Source organism: Arachis hypogaea, chromosome 18 (assembly GCF_003086295.3).
Source record: "Arachis hypogaea cultivar Tifrunner chromosome 18, arahy.Tifrunner.gnm2.J5K5, whole genome shotgun sequence".
NCBI classification, from domain to species: domain Eukaryota; kingdom Viridiplantae; phylum Streptophyta; class Magnoliopsida; order Fabales; family Fabaceae; genus Arachis; species Arachis hypogaea.
In genome coordinates, this window is record NC_092053.1 from 125,948,140 (window position 1) to 125,964,805 (window position 16,666).

General features: G+C 34.3%; 1 long non-coding RNA gene across 1 annotated transcript; it reads left to right on the plus strand.

The window, feature by feature from the left end:
• The first annotated feature begins 473 nt into the window (after window positions 1–473).
• Window positions 474–1,147, plus strand: LOC112769091 (uncharacterized). The gene is made up of 3 exons (XR_003186364.3): window positions 474–614; window positions 855–924; window positions 1,008–1,147. It is a non-coding gene; the product is annotated as an uncharacterized lncRNA (long non-coding RNA).
• The last annotated feature ends 15,519 nt before the right edge of the window (window positions 1,148–16,666 follow it).

The window sequence follows — 16,666 nt, forward strand, 5'->3', positions numbered from 1 at the left end:
ACATATAGGGAAATTTTTTTTCATTATGAAACTCATGAAATATTTTTAAGGTCATCATTGAAATTTGTCGTTACAGCAAATTGCCACCGGAAGGGGACCAATTCCACATGCGACACTGAAGGCCATCCGAGAGGATTTTATGGGCAAAGCCAACTGTGTATGCAAGGTAAGTCCCGATAAGATTTGTAATGTCGTCGTGGACTCCAAATTGATTAAGCATGTGAATATTCCATCACTGGTTTCTGCTGGCAGATTTACTGTCCCATTTGGTGCGATGGACGTTGGTTTATGCTTGTGATTGACGTCATTCGTAGGCAGCTTATGTACTTGGACTCCCTTCCCTCAGAAGATGACAGACCCAAGCGACTCCGGCAACTTAAAAAAGTGGTATGGTCTATCAATCCACATAAAAACTAATTACTCCATTTCATTTTGTTCGAAAGGCATCTGAGCATATGCTTCTTTTTGTGCACGGAGTGATGCAACCATAAGGCTATCTTCCTGGAGGAGGTGCTGGATAGTGATGATTGGTATGACGACCCGACAAATCCTAGGATTCTGTGCAGCGACTACGAGATAAAGGAGCCTAAGGTCACCAGGCAAGACCCTGGAAGGTATCCCTAGACTCCATCTACTTCTGTTACCTTAGGCTAGCTACGAACTTAAGTCATATGTGACTAATTGATCCATGATGATCTATGATATGATATCTTTGTTCCACCCTCTATTCTTTTGGCATGATGAAGTGTTTCAGCATCAGGTTGTCCTAGTGGTTTAACTATTGTCACTTGAATCAGAATGATGTGTTACATGATTAAAAAAAAATAACGTACATAAAACAATTTTCGTTCTAGCAATGACTGCATCATGTACGTTGGGCAATGGATGATAATGTACCAGCTTTGGAACTCATACGAGGCTGAGGTATACCCACACACCATAGACATTAGGATTTTGTTTGTAGTATTATGAGAAAATGAATTAAGTGAAATAACTTGTGGTTGCAGAAAATTACAGACTATAGTCGTATGAGGCTTGCTGTTGACATGGTACTAAAGTACCATAATGACAAGTATATAGAGGTCATTCAAGCTGCGTTGGAATACTGGAGGAACTTAACCAACGGTTCCCTAGCAACAAACTGACCCAGTTGTTCACCTAAGCTTCTTTTGAGAATGCTTGTTTGAATGCTTACTAGCCGAGAGACTACAACCTTTTGTATAATATTATGTAATCCATCTAATTATTGAATTGAGCAATGCTTCTTGGGAGCTAAGTTTGACAACCTTTTGTGGCTATTTTCATGCAACTCTTTGTGTAACCCATGACACGTTTGACCTACACAACTAAAATCCTCACTAATATGATGCATACATCATTACGAATGTGGAAATTTTCTTAACCTGCATCTCAAATACACTGCACATTAAATAACAAATTCTGATGTTCAAGCTCGATATAGGTATGGTGTCAGGAGTTACAGATGAGGTACAAGTGGATAAACACCTTTCAAGAACGGGCACAAACCAACCATAGTCTTTACAGAGTTTGCAGTAGATACATTCGACTTTTGTAAAATAAACTATACATGTCGATGCTTATGTTAGACGTCAGCCATGTCTTTCGGACCTTTCTAAATTCATCAAGCATAATTTAGTAAACCTTTGTGTACTGTCTTTTAGATTCATATTTGTGGTTGTTTTTCAGATGCATATTTGTGGCTATTCCAATGGTTCTGGTATTTGCACTTTTTGTTCTAGGTTAGACCACATCTAGGTATTGGAGATATCTCCCACCCCTACAGGCAAGGGTGCATAGGATAGCGGAATAATACTAAACCAATACAAAATATTTTCTAAACTCACATATACAGTATGTACAAATAGTAATTAGTAGTGTAAACTTTTAAGAGTATTCTATTGCATGGATCACTTTACCAAAATGTGGGAACTAAACAATTACAACCCCCTTCCTGTTTACGTTAACACTGCCAAGAGGATAACTACCAATGTTTCAGGTAAAAATAATAAACCAAGACAAACAGGCTATAAGAAAATCCTGCTCCGAATATAACTACCATTCCACTTGAAAAAAACCCGTGTAAACATAAATAATGCAAGTTAATAACATGAATGTTAATAACATGAAATGTTCATCTGTAACATGGAGCCATACCTTACATGGAGCCATCCATTTTCTGAATGACTAAAATAGCTAAATAATGCAAGTTAATAACATGAAATCTTCATCTGTAACAATCTCCTGTTATAAATATCAATACAATAAAACACCTTAGCGGATCACAACACATCCATAAATTGTCCACGTTCAAGTTTCTCAACTCCCCGAAGAGTTTCGAGTGCTGCGATTTTTAAGTGCATTGCACATCAATTTGACATGATTTGTTAATGTCACCTCATCTTTCGAAGTAGTTGTTAAATAATTATTTTTTACCAGTAAATAGCTGAATAAACCCAAGTTAAAATATGTACCAACATGTAATGACTTTACCTTACATTTAAGAGATACTAAAAGGAATTTTCACCCTCTGCCAGAAAGAGAGAGAGAATAAACCTTCCAATAAAGTTTCCATCATCGAGAAACTAAGTCAGTTATTGACATCACCAACGCGAACAATCAAAAAGATGAAACTAATTAACCATTAAGAATTTATGTTATCCATGATGATTACTTTGAAACACCATGAAAGACAAACAAATCTCAGTCTACAAAGCAAAACATTAATTCACAACGCATGACGTAGTAGCATAAGAATTTGAAGAGTTTAATACAAGACACTATTTCACCTAAATTTCGAATCCGCATCTACAACAACCCCAAAAAAATGCACCCATGGTTTGGCAAATCCAAACATGCTTCATTCAATAGCCTCACAGTGACGAATAGATGACCAATACTTCATCCCCCACAAACTGTTTCATCACAGAATGCCTAACCTCGCCGAACCCTTTTACAAGAAGTTTGAGACTGCCTGTTAATAGTTTCTGCTCCCTACAAAATCAGAAAAGATAAGACAACGCTGCTCAATCAAAACAACAATGTAGAATTTTGAATGGTACACACACAACATAAAAGACCTAAACAACTTATGAATTAAGAAACCAAAGTCTCACAAACAAATCAATCAAACACTAACCTCATCATCCGGTTGTTTGTTCCTCGCGGTACAATTTCTATGGTCGTGCCCAAGCCCATGGCACCTTCTACATCGCCTCCCCATCTTTACGTTCATGCTGCCCCTGGGAGCACCATTCGACTTTATAATAGTTGGATCCAGCATGTTGACATGGTCATCGCCTTCTCTGCCAAATCTGTTCCTTCCACCTTGCGGGCCCGCTGGCTCAATTTTCTTCGTCAGTTTTTCCACTTGAGAAAGAACATTCTCATACATGTTTCCATTCTGGGCAGCTAAAAAGAACATAGACATACATGCACTCCACAAGGACCCATAACGTACTTGAAATGCCTTTTCCGTATTAGCCACTGGAACCACACCAACTGACACCAAAGACTTTGCATCTTTACACCACCTACAAAGCACTAACTACCTCGGCAACGCCTCTATCTCAAGCTCTTTCATCGTACAAAATATAGGACTGCAAGGGACCCCCTAAACTATTCCACAACTTGCTTGAGCACTCATAATTTTTAGAACTGCTATCGTATAACACAGTATAAACTCAACAGGGCCTTCAGAACTTCCTTAGCATGAGCTTTTGAATGGTACCATAAGTCTCATGATGAAGCACGAGCAACGCAAAACTTACTCTATTTTTTTCTTAACCTCAAAGAATATCTCCCGCATGTAAACCTTGCTTACAGCCTTCTCAATACTTTCCAACCCTGTTGTCATCACCGGTTCCAAATATAAGCATTTGAAGTCGGCCATGAACTCGTTATTCCAATAATCCTTCGCCACATAATCCAGGTTATCCAAGAGCTCAAGAAGACAATTTTCAGATCTAATAAACTTCTTGAGGGATGAATTGATTCCCTCACATCTCGATGTTGTTCTCACTCCAGCACAAAACTTATCACACAGATAGGCATTCGCCCAATACGCCCTCTTTTCATATGTTTTTCCAATCCAATCATTATTCTCTAAACCAAAGCTCTCAACCATCTCCGCCCAATAGTTTTTAAACTCTTCAACTACAAATTTTTCATACACCGCAGTCTTGAATACACTAAAAAATTAGCATCCTTAATGTTAGAGATAACATTTCGAGCAAGATGCTAACTGCATAGTCTATGTGTTGGGTTAGGAAATTCGTTCTAGATAGCCTCCTTCATTGATTCATCTCCATCTGTAACCACAACCATCGGCTTTTGCCTCATCACATCCATGAAACACCTTAGCATCCACTTATAAGAAGGAATCTTCTCATCCTCAAGCAACTCAAACCCAAATATAATGGTTTGTCTGTGATGGTTAGTACCTGAAAAAAATCACCAAAGGTCTATTGTATAAATTCTTTTTATAGGTTGAATAAAAGGCCAAGACATTACCAAAACAATCATAGTCATGCTGCATTTGACCATCACACCAAAACAGATTACCCAAGTGGTTCTCGACATAGTACGAGTATTGTACCACAGCTAGTGGATCAAGTTCGGTCTTCCTTTTAAGATAGATAATGGCTGCAGCAGCATCACCCTCCACAATGCAGAAACATCGAACATCATCGATATAGTTATATAGATCCTTCTTTATAAAATGCAAATTACGATAACCACCTGCGAGATAGGCAAAGAATCCCATGATTTATGTTGTCTGGAAACTTACTTCGTGCAAGCTATGAACATGGACCTTGTCGCCTTACGACATGTGCCGATGCGGTGCCATTATATTTGTGTGGTCTGCTGGGGCTAACTCATGGTTATGATTCGCTTACAAAAGACTTCATCTTCCACTTTTTGCACCCCTTGTCTAGATGAACCACAAATCTCGGCTTACAATTGGTTCGTGTAATTGTTTTATGTGCACTCTGTCTATCAATTCTTTCATAATGTTTCTTATCGTGCAATCCTTCTTTATTGCTGAAGAAAAATTTTCTCACAACATTACCTTAATTATCTTTTCCAAATCTGCCTTTCAAATCGCAAACCCAGTAACTCGTGCATATTCCACATACTTGCATATGCCTCCTCAACCGAATTGAACTCAACAAGAGCTAAATCTTCCGCAGTTACCCCTGCCTCACAACGATTGGAACTATTTGGTTCTTCATCTGACCTCACCATCATCGAACTAGATCCCTGTGCTTTCGCATCATATACTACCCTACTAGTTTCCTCAGTATCCAACGATGTCATATTGACTTCCTCTGGTTGCCTCGACTCTGCCCCTAATGTCTCACATTCGTCAACCCCCGATCCTGTGCTCCATCCGTCTATCTACTGCGCAGAGAACTCTGAGCTACCTTCTGAATCACTCTCCATCTCACACCACCAAATACCTGAACAGGCAAAAAATTTGTATGTCAACTGGCAACTAAGGAAAAAATAGCGTAGTAACTAAGCACAAGACCCGAAAATCTTTAATCAGCATCCAAAGGAACCAACAAAAGGATCAAGTTATGCTATGTTTGAAATATTTTGAGAATATCTATCCATCAATAAAATAATTCTTTTCTTTGGTTTGGAGTACAATAAAAATATAATTTTCAAATCTCAAAATAATTTCAATTCTTACCTTAATGTTCAAACTAAATCAGACAAAAATTATACTCAAATTTGCAAGTTCATTATTACTAAATATTAAAATGTCAAAATTATTCTTAATGAACAAATAAAGAAAAGACAAATACATAACCACAAGGATAAAAATAGTAAAAATAAAAAATTTCATATTTACTCATGCAATTAATTATTCCAAATCATGAATTTATATTTTAAAAAAAGTTGAAATTCACTACTTAACAAAAAAAGAATTCTTTTCTCAATTTAATGCTCTCCATCCACACTCAATAAGAATCATATATGTATAAAGGAAAGTATGAGTGATGCAAAATGTTTATTTTAGGGCAGAAATAGAGACAAAATCTAACTATTCATAGGCACTAACTTTGAATAAGAATGACAAAAAAAAGTTTAACTTTGTAGAGGCTTAATTCCTAGCCATTGTACCTAAAGTGTACTCCATTGTACCTAAAGTATACTCGTACGACACAGTAAAATTTGTTACTCTACTATTAATTTATTTATGCCAACAAGGCTGCTTCATTATTTTAGTTCTTTAATGTTTCCTACATAGCTTTCACAATGAAAAAATGTCCACAGGAATTCAAGTATTTGCATTAACTATGCATTAGTTATTTTAGTTCTTTAATATCATCCTACATCTCCTGCATAGTTTTTACAAGAGTAATACCTCAAATAGGTCCAAAATTCACGGTCAAACAGATTTGTTTCCAACAAAATTTAATTAAAATTTTGTCCCTGACGTTTTTAGTTATACACCAGATACGTCCCCATGGCAATTTGACCCAGTCAAGACGTCCTACGTGGAGGTTAACGGGCTGACTTGTCAGGTTAACTGTCACGTGTCACTTCCAGGACAATTTAGTCTCCATCCAAGCTAGACAAAATGACGTCGTATTGGATCATGAGGCGAATGACGTCATTTCATGGAGGACAAATTCGTCCCCACCAAGGAAGGCAGAGTTACGAAATGGCAACGTTTTAAATGGGGATCTATCTGCCTGTTTGAGGGGACTTATCTGCCTGATGATTATACTTCTATTGGGACCTATTTATCTGATAACCTAATGTTTGGGAACCTATCTGACCTATAATTAGTGACATTACCCTTAAATATATTCATTGTCTTTTTTTGTTTCATTAAAAACACAGGCTGATGTATCTGGACCTGGTAGCTTGCAAAATTATAATCCTCCCTCTCATAACACTCAAATTAAAGATTCTCCTTCACATGTCACAAAAAATGTCTCAGGCAATTCCAAGGTATGCAAATTTTGAATGACTTAATGCGCATGTTGAAATCTGTATGAAACATCCTCATAATAATTTTGTTAATTCCTGGCTCAGCAACCTTTTAGACGTCCAAAGCAAACAGTAATCGGGGCAAAGACTTAGAAGAGTGTTATTGTTGAAACCATGGTAGCTGCAACCAATGACACAGCATCTAGATTGTTCAAATTTATTCCAACACCAGGATTGAAGCAATCTACGAAGAAATGATACTTTTAAGGATTCCGACACCATATTTTGTTACGTTGGAGGAAATAGTTCTTTTGTTGTTTGGGTTGGTTTGGTTTGGTTTAGTCTATATTGAAGGAAATAAATATTCTTTTGTGAGATTTGGTTTATCTTGATACTAAATTTAGCTACTTGTGTGGTTACAATATTTTAATTATCAGTTATGTAACCATTTTGATAAATGGGTGAAACAAACCAAAAGCAATGTGTTTCTTTTATACTATTTCACCACGATTGATTTCATGCATATCCATCTAAATATAATGAGACATTTCAATCTAACAATTTGATAATCAACACAGATTAAAACTTGCCTAAACAGCCACTACATACATACAAAACACAACTACAACTACCAATGCCCCCAATTATTATACCCATAAACAAAGCAAAAATAATATACTTCTTCACAAGTTGGCTATCCTCATTCTTCTTCAACAATAGATCCTCCAACTGCTTCACTCTCTCCTCCAAGCCATCGTTCAACATACGCATTAAGTCATTCAAAATTAGCATACCTTGGAATTGCCTAAGACATTTTTTGTGACATGTGAATGAGAATCTTCAATTTAAGTGTCATGAGAGGGAGGATTAGAATTTTGAAAGCTACCAAGTCTAGATACATCAGCCTATGTTTTCAATGAAACCAAAAAAGGGCAATGAATATATTTGAGGGTAATGTCACTAATTATAGGTCAGATAGGTCCCAAACATTAGGTTATCAGACAAATAAATTACTATAGAAGCATAATCATAAAGTAGATAGGTCCCCTCGAATAGGCAGATAGATCCCCTATTTAAAATATTTCTGTTTCGCAACTCTGTCTTCCATAGTGGGGACAAATTTGTCCTCCACAAAACGACGTCGTTCGCCTCATGATCCAATACGGCGTCATTTTTTCTAGCTTGGATGGGGACTAAGTTGTCCTGGAGGTGACACATGGTTGTTAACTTGACACGTCAGCCTGTTAACCTCCACGTAGGACATCCTGACCGGGTCAAACTGCCATGGGAACGTATCTGGTGTATAACTAAAAATGTCAGGATCAAAATTTTAGTTAAATTTTATTGGGGACAAATCTGTTCGACCGTGAATTCCTTAGGGACTTATTTGGGGTATTACTCTTTTTACAATGTCCACAAGAGTCCAAGGAATTGCATTAACTAGGCAATAGAGAACCAAATATATGCCACGCTTGGAGACCTTAGGCTCAATTACTATGGAAACAAATCCATACAAATAATCTAGTTCCAAATTACCATATTTTGGTACACTACTTACTCCGCCAACAAATTTTGGACTTAAAAAAAATTAGTAAGTATATAGTTACAGTCATTAAATAAATTAAACATAAATATTGGGTCAAGTCAGGGCGTACGGTAAAAGACATCTTCTTTACCTTGTTTTTAGGCACAAATCTCTCAAAACAGTATCTATTGAAAACTAGACCAGGCAGAAGGTTAATCTAACTGACACGAACAAATGCATCTAAACATATCAGCTCGAAACTTTTTCTACTGGCATACCATGCATATATACCCAAATTCTTTTGACAGAAAATGCACAGAACCAGGTACAGATATAAATAAAACACACATTATCAATAAAATCCTCTTACCCGATCACAAGTTGCTTTGTCTTCGCCAGTCGCTGCTAGTCTGCCTCTGACATCTATCTTCTCCGACAACGAGTACCACTGACGATTAGCTCTTCAGAATCTTCCTACAATCTCAACGCTGGTTTTCCATCAGTTTCCCAGTTCTCCTCTTCTCACGGTGGATCACAGACAATGCGATGTGAATACCCAATGCTTGCTATAATAATCGGTCTTCCCAAACCCACGAAACCCTAACTCATGTAATACCTCAGCATCCATGGATGATGAGCTAACATCTATTTTTTCTTTAATTTTCTAGCATTTAAAATTTATTTCCCTAAATTTCCGTTTAGAATATTTACCCTAACCATTAGCCTTTTTACCATGTTTAAAACACAATAAATCAAAGTCAAAATTTCTTCACTCAAACCAGGTGTCCACAATCTATTGGCAACCTTCTTGTAGTCACTATAGTCATGATAAAACAATACGTACCACAGAATGCACCTAAAGAAAATTGTAAATTTTTTGGTATTGTTAGAGTTACGATTAATGACTCAGACCATGTGGAAGCAATTTTGAACGATTTACATAAAGAATACACCGCATTCATCACAACTATTATGAACAAATCCAATCCTATATCAGTGGAAGAACTTGAAGCTCTACTCATGACACATGAAGTGTTAGGTACTAGAATTAATAGGGAAAAATAACATAATTAAAATTTGCAGACAAGAAATAGATGCAACTAAACAAGAATTTAGACGATAGTGAAAATAATATGACAAAGTGGTGAAATTACAATCTCTCACAATACATAGAGAAGTCTATAATAATCTTTTACATATTATGAAAATTCTTGCAAAGGGATTACACATGTGAGAAACCTTACTACTTTTTTCTAAGTTTGACTAACTAATTCTATGCAAAATATGACATACATTAGCAAATAGCTTAACCCCCTATATATAGTATTTTGTGGAGATGCATTTAGTTTACAAGTTGATCAAGTTATGCACAAATTTCACATTATAAACTACTTGCACAAATTGTACAAGTGTGTGTACTAGCTAGAGTCTTCTTTCACATTCATTTTTATCAAGTTGTATGACAAGTTGATGAATATCAACTTAATCTTACAACTCATTCTTTGACTAAGTCAAAGATTGCAACTAAGCTAACTTATCTTTAAGTTGAAATTTTTACTAGAACTTTGACTATGCAAGTTGTCGTTTTATGAGTTTTCCAACTTGATAAGAACATACTTAATTCTAGACCAAGCTTAAGTTCAATAATGATTTTTAATCTTCTACAAACTTCAATTTACTCCACTTGTACTTCTAACCCCTTTTTTTGTTGACTTCAAACCAAAAAACAAGAATTTTAATTCTTCTTTTCACAATCTCCTACTCAAAATTATTCTTTTGGTGTATTCATGTTGCTTATATTTTCAATAGGTCAAGAGAACATCTGTACCGATCAAATTTATTTGTATTGATTGGTTTTGTCATGATATCTGCAAGATTGTCATTGGTATGGATTTTTTGCATATCCACTTTTTCTTCCTCCACTACTTCATGAACAAAATGATATTGAACGCCTATGTACTTCGTTCTTGAGTGAAAGACTGGATTTCTTGCAATGTGCAAGGCACTCTGGCTGTTATAAAATATTGGAATCATATCCTGATTGTGCTCGAGTTTCTCCATTAATCTTTGCAACCAAATTGTTTTCTTATGAGATTGCGTAGTTGACATATATTCAACTTCTACAGTTGATAATGCTACAACTGCTTGTAATTTTAATAACTAGCTTACTGCACCTCCTGCAAGTGTAAACACATAGCCTGTAGTGAACTTTCTTTTGTCAAGGTCTCTTGCAAAATCAGAGTTAACATAACATTTGATAGTAAATTCAGATAATCTAAAATATAAAGCAACATCAAAGGTTCTTTTAATATATCTCAAGATCTTTTTTACAGCACTACAGTGCTCTTTTCCTGGATTTACCATGAATCTGTTGACCATCCCGACAGATTGGATGATATCTGGTACGGTGCAAATCATAGCATACATAAGGCTTTCCATTGCTGATGCATACAGTACTCGAGACATTTCTATATTCTCTACTTCACTGCTAGGACACATCTTAGAAGATAATTTAAAGGAAAAGTCTAGGGGGCCAGCAACTTTGTTAAATTCTGGCCAGCATGTAACCAGCAAAAAAAGTGAGCCATTGGATGAAATTTCACATCAATCTCACACCATTAAAACCATCATTGATGGCTATTTGATGGATACAAATCACAAAAGTTGCTGGTCCCCTAACATTCCTTAAATTTAAAATTGACAGGAAGTGGGTAGATATTGATTTACACTCTTGCTTGTTGAAACGCATAAGACCTTCCTCAAGTAATTTTCTTGGGATAGCCAAATCTTTCTATCTTTTCTGTTTCGGAAAATCTCCATCTCCAAAATCTTGTTTGTTGGTCCCAAATCCTTCGTATCAAACTTACTAACCAACTGAGCCTTTAATTCCTAGACACGATCTTTGTTAGGGTCTATCACCAACATGTCATCCACGTATAATAACAGAATATTGAAATCACCATAACTAGACCTCTTGTAATGAGTACAATGGTATGATTGAAGTCTGTTGTAATCATGGATAATAATGAAGGAATTAAATATCTTGTATCAACATCTCGGTGCCTACTTTAAATCGTACAGATATTTTGTTAACTTGCAAACCAAGTTTTCTTTTTCTGGTTCTTCAAAGCCTTTTTGGTTGGAGCATATATATTTCTTCTTCAAGTTCACCATGAAGAAAAGCAATCTTTACATCTGGTTGCTCTAGATGCAAATCATAAACAATACATATAGCAAGAATTATTTTTATTGTAAAAATTCTAACTACTGGAGAAAATATTTCATTGAAATCAATACCTTCTTCCTGACCAAATCCCTTTATGACCAATCTTGCACGATAATGTTCTATCTGGTCATGATTGTGACGCTTGATTTTGTTAACCCATTTGTTACCAATGTCTTTTCTTTTCTCTGAGAGTAGGACAAGCTCCCACATCTTGTTTCTATGTAATGCTTCCATTTTTTTTTGCATGGCTGTCATCCATAAAGAAGAATTTGGACTTTCAACAGCCTCTTGAAAGGTTGATGGTTCTTCATATTCAGTAACAACATAATATGCATCATGGTAGTCATGACATAGTCGGTATGCCATGATGGTCTTCTTAGTTCATGTGTTGTTCTGCGAGCTTCATTTGGTCCTTGTACAATTTGCTCAGATTCTGCTTCAGAATAGTCTTTTTCTCTAGACTCATCATCCATATACATTGTAGTAGTTTCTTCAGTGCTGCTATTGTTTTCTTGCTTTCTTTGCAAATCATTTTTAGGAAATATAACATCTTTACTGATAATAACTTTATGGGCAGTAGAGTCCCACAAACGATACCCCTTTACATTATCAGCATAGCTTAAGAAGATACACTTTCTTGATTTAGGATCAAGCTTTGTTCTTTCTTAGAAATTGAACATTACATAAACAAGACATCCAAATATATGTAGAGAAGAATAATTGAGCGGCTTACCTTGCCACATCTCCATTGGTGTTTTCAACCCAATCACTGTTGATAACGATCTATTAATCACATAGCAGGCTATTTTGACTGCTTTTGCCCAGAAATACTTGGTTAATCTTGTAGTCCACAACATAGCTTAAGTTCTTTCTAAAAGAGTTCTGTTCATTTGCTTTACAACACCATTTTGCTGAAGTGTATATGCAACTGCCAATTGTCTCTGAATATCCTCGTGCTTGCAAAATGCAATGAAATCACCATTAATGTATTCTCCTCTATTGTCTGTCCTTAAGCATTTTATTTTCTTCCCAGTTTCAAACTCTATTCGTACTTTAAACTCCTTCAATATTGGAAATACATCTGACTTTTTCTTAATAGAGAATACTCACACTCTTCGTGAGTAATCATCTATGAAGAAGACAAAATATTTTACTCCTCTTAGTGATAATTCTGGTGATTCTCAAACATCAGAGTGAATCAAGTCGAGTATGTGCTTGCTTCTAGCGGTTAATCTTTCAAACTTCAATCTATATTGCTTGCTTGTTACATAGTGCTTACAAAAAGATAGATTCACCGTTTTGAGCCCTAGAAGGAGATTATGATTTGCAAGAACCTATAGAACACGTTCTAACACGTAGCCTAATTTGCAATGCCATAATATCGTTATGTCTTCTTGGTCTGTAGATGCAATTGAGGCCTCTGTGTCTCGAATTGTATCTCTAGAAAGCAAGTATAGATTGATTGTTAGCCGTTTTGCCTTCATGATCACACAAGCACCACATTTTTAATATTAATCTTGTACCCTTGAGAATTCAATAGCCCAACAGATAATAAATTTTTTCTCAGGCCATTCACATGTCTTATACTTTGAACTATATGGATGAAACTATCAAAATCTTAATTTTAATGGTACCAATTCTCACAATTTCTAAGGCATGGTCATCTCCCATGAGTACAGATCCTTTTGAAACAGGTTTATAAGTGCTAAACCACTCATGATGTGGAGTCATGTGATATATTATTGCACAATTCAAGCCAGAGATCAGCTAGTAATTCATTGTCTTCATGACCAATTGCACCTTTGATGCACAAGACATTTCCATTATCAAAGGTGTTTGTAACACAACCATGTAAGGTAGTTGCATTAACAGTTTTTTTTTACTCTTCTTGTTAAGTCAATAATCCTTTTTCAAGTGCCCTGTCTTACCACAATTGTAACGAGTAAGGTTCTTCTTTCGAGATTTTGATCTACCACGACTTTGACTCCCACTAGAACCATGTTCTGTTGATCTTCCTCTCATCACCGACAAAGCTTCTGCTTGCTTTGAACTTTCCGTTCGATCATCTTTATTTTTGCGCCTGCTTTCTTCTTCAAGAATAGTAGCAGCAACATCATCAAATCAGAGTTGATCAGCAATATTATTATTTGTGATATTGATGATAAGTTGATCATACGAGTATGATAAACTTTGGAGAAGAAGTTCAGCACGTTCATTCTCTACAATCTGACACTCAATGGTTGTCAATTGTGAAAATACAGTATTAAGATTGTTGATGTGATCCGTCATCGATGTGGATTCACTCATACGAAAAGTATAAAGCCTCATTTTCATGAATATCCTGTTGTGAAGTGACTTTACCTCGTACAACTTAGTGAGTGACTCCCAAATCTCCTTTGCTGTCTATTCCTTCGAGAAGCTTGATAATACCGAATTTGCCATAGCCAAGTGTAAATTGGCAGCAGCGTTTCCGTCCATCTCTTTCCACTTGTTATCAGGAGTGCCGGTAGGCTTGCCTTCTATTGCTTCTAAACAATTCTACTTTTTCAAAATTGCCTTGATGTTTAGTTTCTAAAGGAAAAAGTTATTCCCATTAAATTTCTCGATCTTAAATTTTATTGCCATGGTTCTGACACTAACTGCCCATTTGCAGCGAAAGATTAAGAACCAAGCCCTGATACTACTATTAGGTACGAGAATTAATAAGGATAAAATAATCAATTAAAATTTACGGGCGAGAAATAGATGGAACTAAACAAGAATTTAGACAATAGTGAAAATAATATGACAAAGTGGTAAAATTACAATCTCTCACAATACATAAAGAAGTCTATAATACTTTCTTACATATTATGAAAATTCATGCAAAGGGATTACACATATGAGAAACCTTACTATTTTTCTTTCTAAGTTTCACTAACTAATTCTATGCAAAATATGACATACATTAGCAAATGACTTAACCCCATATATACAGTATTTTGTAAAGGTGCATTTGGTTTACAAGTTGATTAAATTGTACACAAATTGTACATTATAAACCACTTGCACAAATTGCACAAGTGTATATACTAGAGTTTTTTCAGGGTAAAAAACGCATTTAAGCCAGGGAGAGAAGTATATTACGCATATAAGCCGAACATGAATCTGATGCAAGAATCAGCCAAAACAAACTATTATGTAATTCGAAACAAGTGTATTCGAATTACATTCGTTAATAATTCGAATCAATACAGATCGAATTATTCTAAACCATTGCCTACACGTAATTCGAATTAACTTGGAACGAATTATAAAAGTATAATTCGAATTGTATCAATTCGAATTAGTAAGAAGACGTGAGTAGTAGGAAGTTCGAATCAAATTGATTTGAATTACTCACTTTGTGAAACAAATTTATTTCATGCGATGTAATTAAAGAGAAGACTAAATTTGAAGATAAATATTTATGCATGTAGTCAAATTTTAAATAAAATAATCTACATAATCAATAATAATTTAAAAATTAAAAAAATATTTTATTCCATACAAAACAATTTAAAAATAAGACTTAAAAGATATTAGGAGTACTATAAAAATTTATAATGTCCCAATAATTTAGATAAGTAGATGATAAAAATATTTTTTTAATTTTTAAATTATTATTGACTATATAGAGTATTTTATTTAAAATTTGAGTACATATATTTCTAAATCACTAGGACATTACAACTCTTTATAGTACTCCTAATATTTTTAAACTATTTCTTTAATACCATCTCCTAGTACATTATTTTATTCATACAAAACAATTTAAAGAAATAAAATAAAATAAAATACATGTACTAGGAGATGGTATAAAATAAAATACATGTACTCAAATTTAAAAGAAAATATCATTGACGTTTTATAAAATTTTTTAGATTTGTGTCTTTTGAAAAGTTAAAAAAAAAAAAAAAAGTATAGTAGAGTAAAACTTACCTGAAACCAAATAACATAGTGTAACACACATCTTTGATCAATATTAAAAAAATTAGCCTAATTATGTACATAAAATCCTAAAAAATACAGTTCTATCTTTTTTAATTAAGTTAGCTTTAAAATACCAATAATGTTTTTTCATGTGCTGCTTTTAATCTAAAATCCTAGAAAAAAATTAATTTAAAATGTTATAATGTTATTATATTGGCACAACACTTTATTTTTGTACGATAAATACAAGTACATTTTTATATAAAGTATTTAAAGTATATAAAAATGTACTCCTATTATAAAAAAATATTTAAAAAAGTCATTAAATTTTTATATGTTATTAAAATTTAATAAATACAAGTACATTTTTATATGTTATTTTTAATTCAATGTACTAATAGTAGTTAAAATTAATTTATATTTAATAATTTTATACTAAAATTAATTTACTATAATCTTGTTTTATACTTCTTTTAGTATATTTTTTTTATATTATATAGTATTTTTTCTAGTATCTTATTATACAATGTGTAATTCGAATTACCATTTGATTCGAAATGTGAGTAATTTGAATCAATTTGATTCGAACTTCCTCCTACTCACGTGTTCCTACTAATTCGAATTACTTGTACGCAATGGTTGAGAATAATTCGAGCTGTATTGATTCGAATTATTAAGGAATGTAATTCAAATAAAGTTGTTTCGAATTACATTAAAGTGTGCTTTGGCTTATTCTTGCATCAAATTCTTGTTTGGCTTATATGCGTAATAAACTTCTCTCCTTGGCTTAAATACGTTTTTTACCCTTTTTTTTTTTTTTTAAGTCAAAGATTACAATTAAGCTAGCTTATCTTCCAGTTGTAATTTTTTACTAGAATTTTGACTATGCAAGTTGGATAACTTACAAAGTAGTTTCATGAGTTTTTCAACTTGATAAGTACATACTTAATTTTATACCAAGTTTAAGTTTTATAATGTTCCTTAATCTTCTACAAACT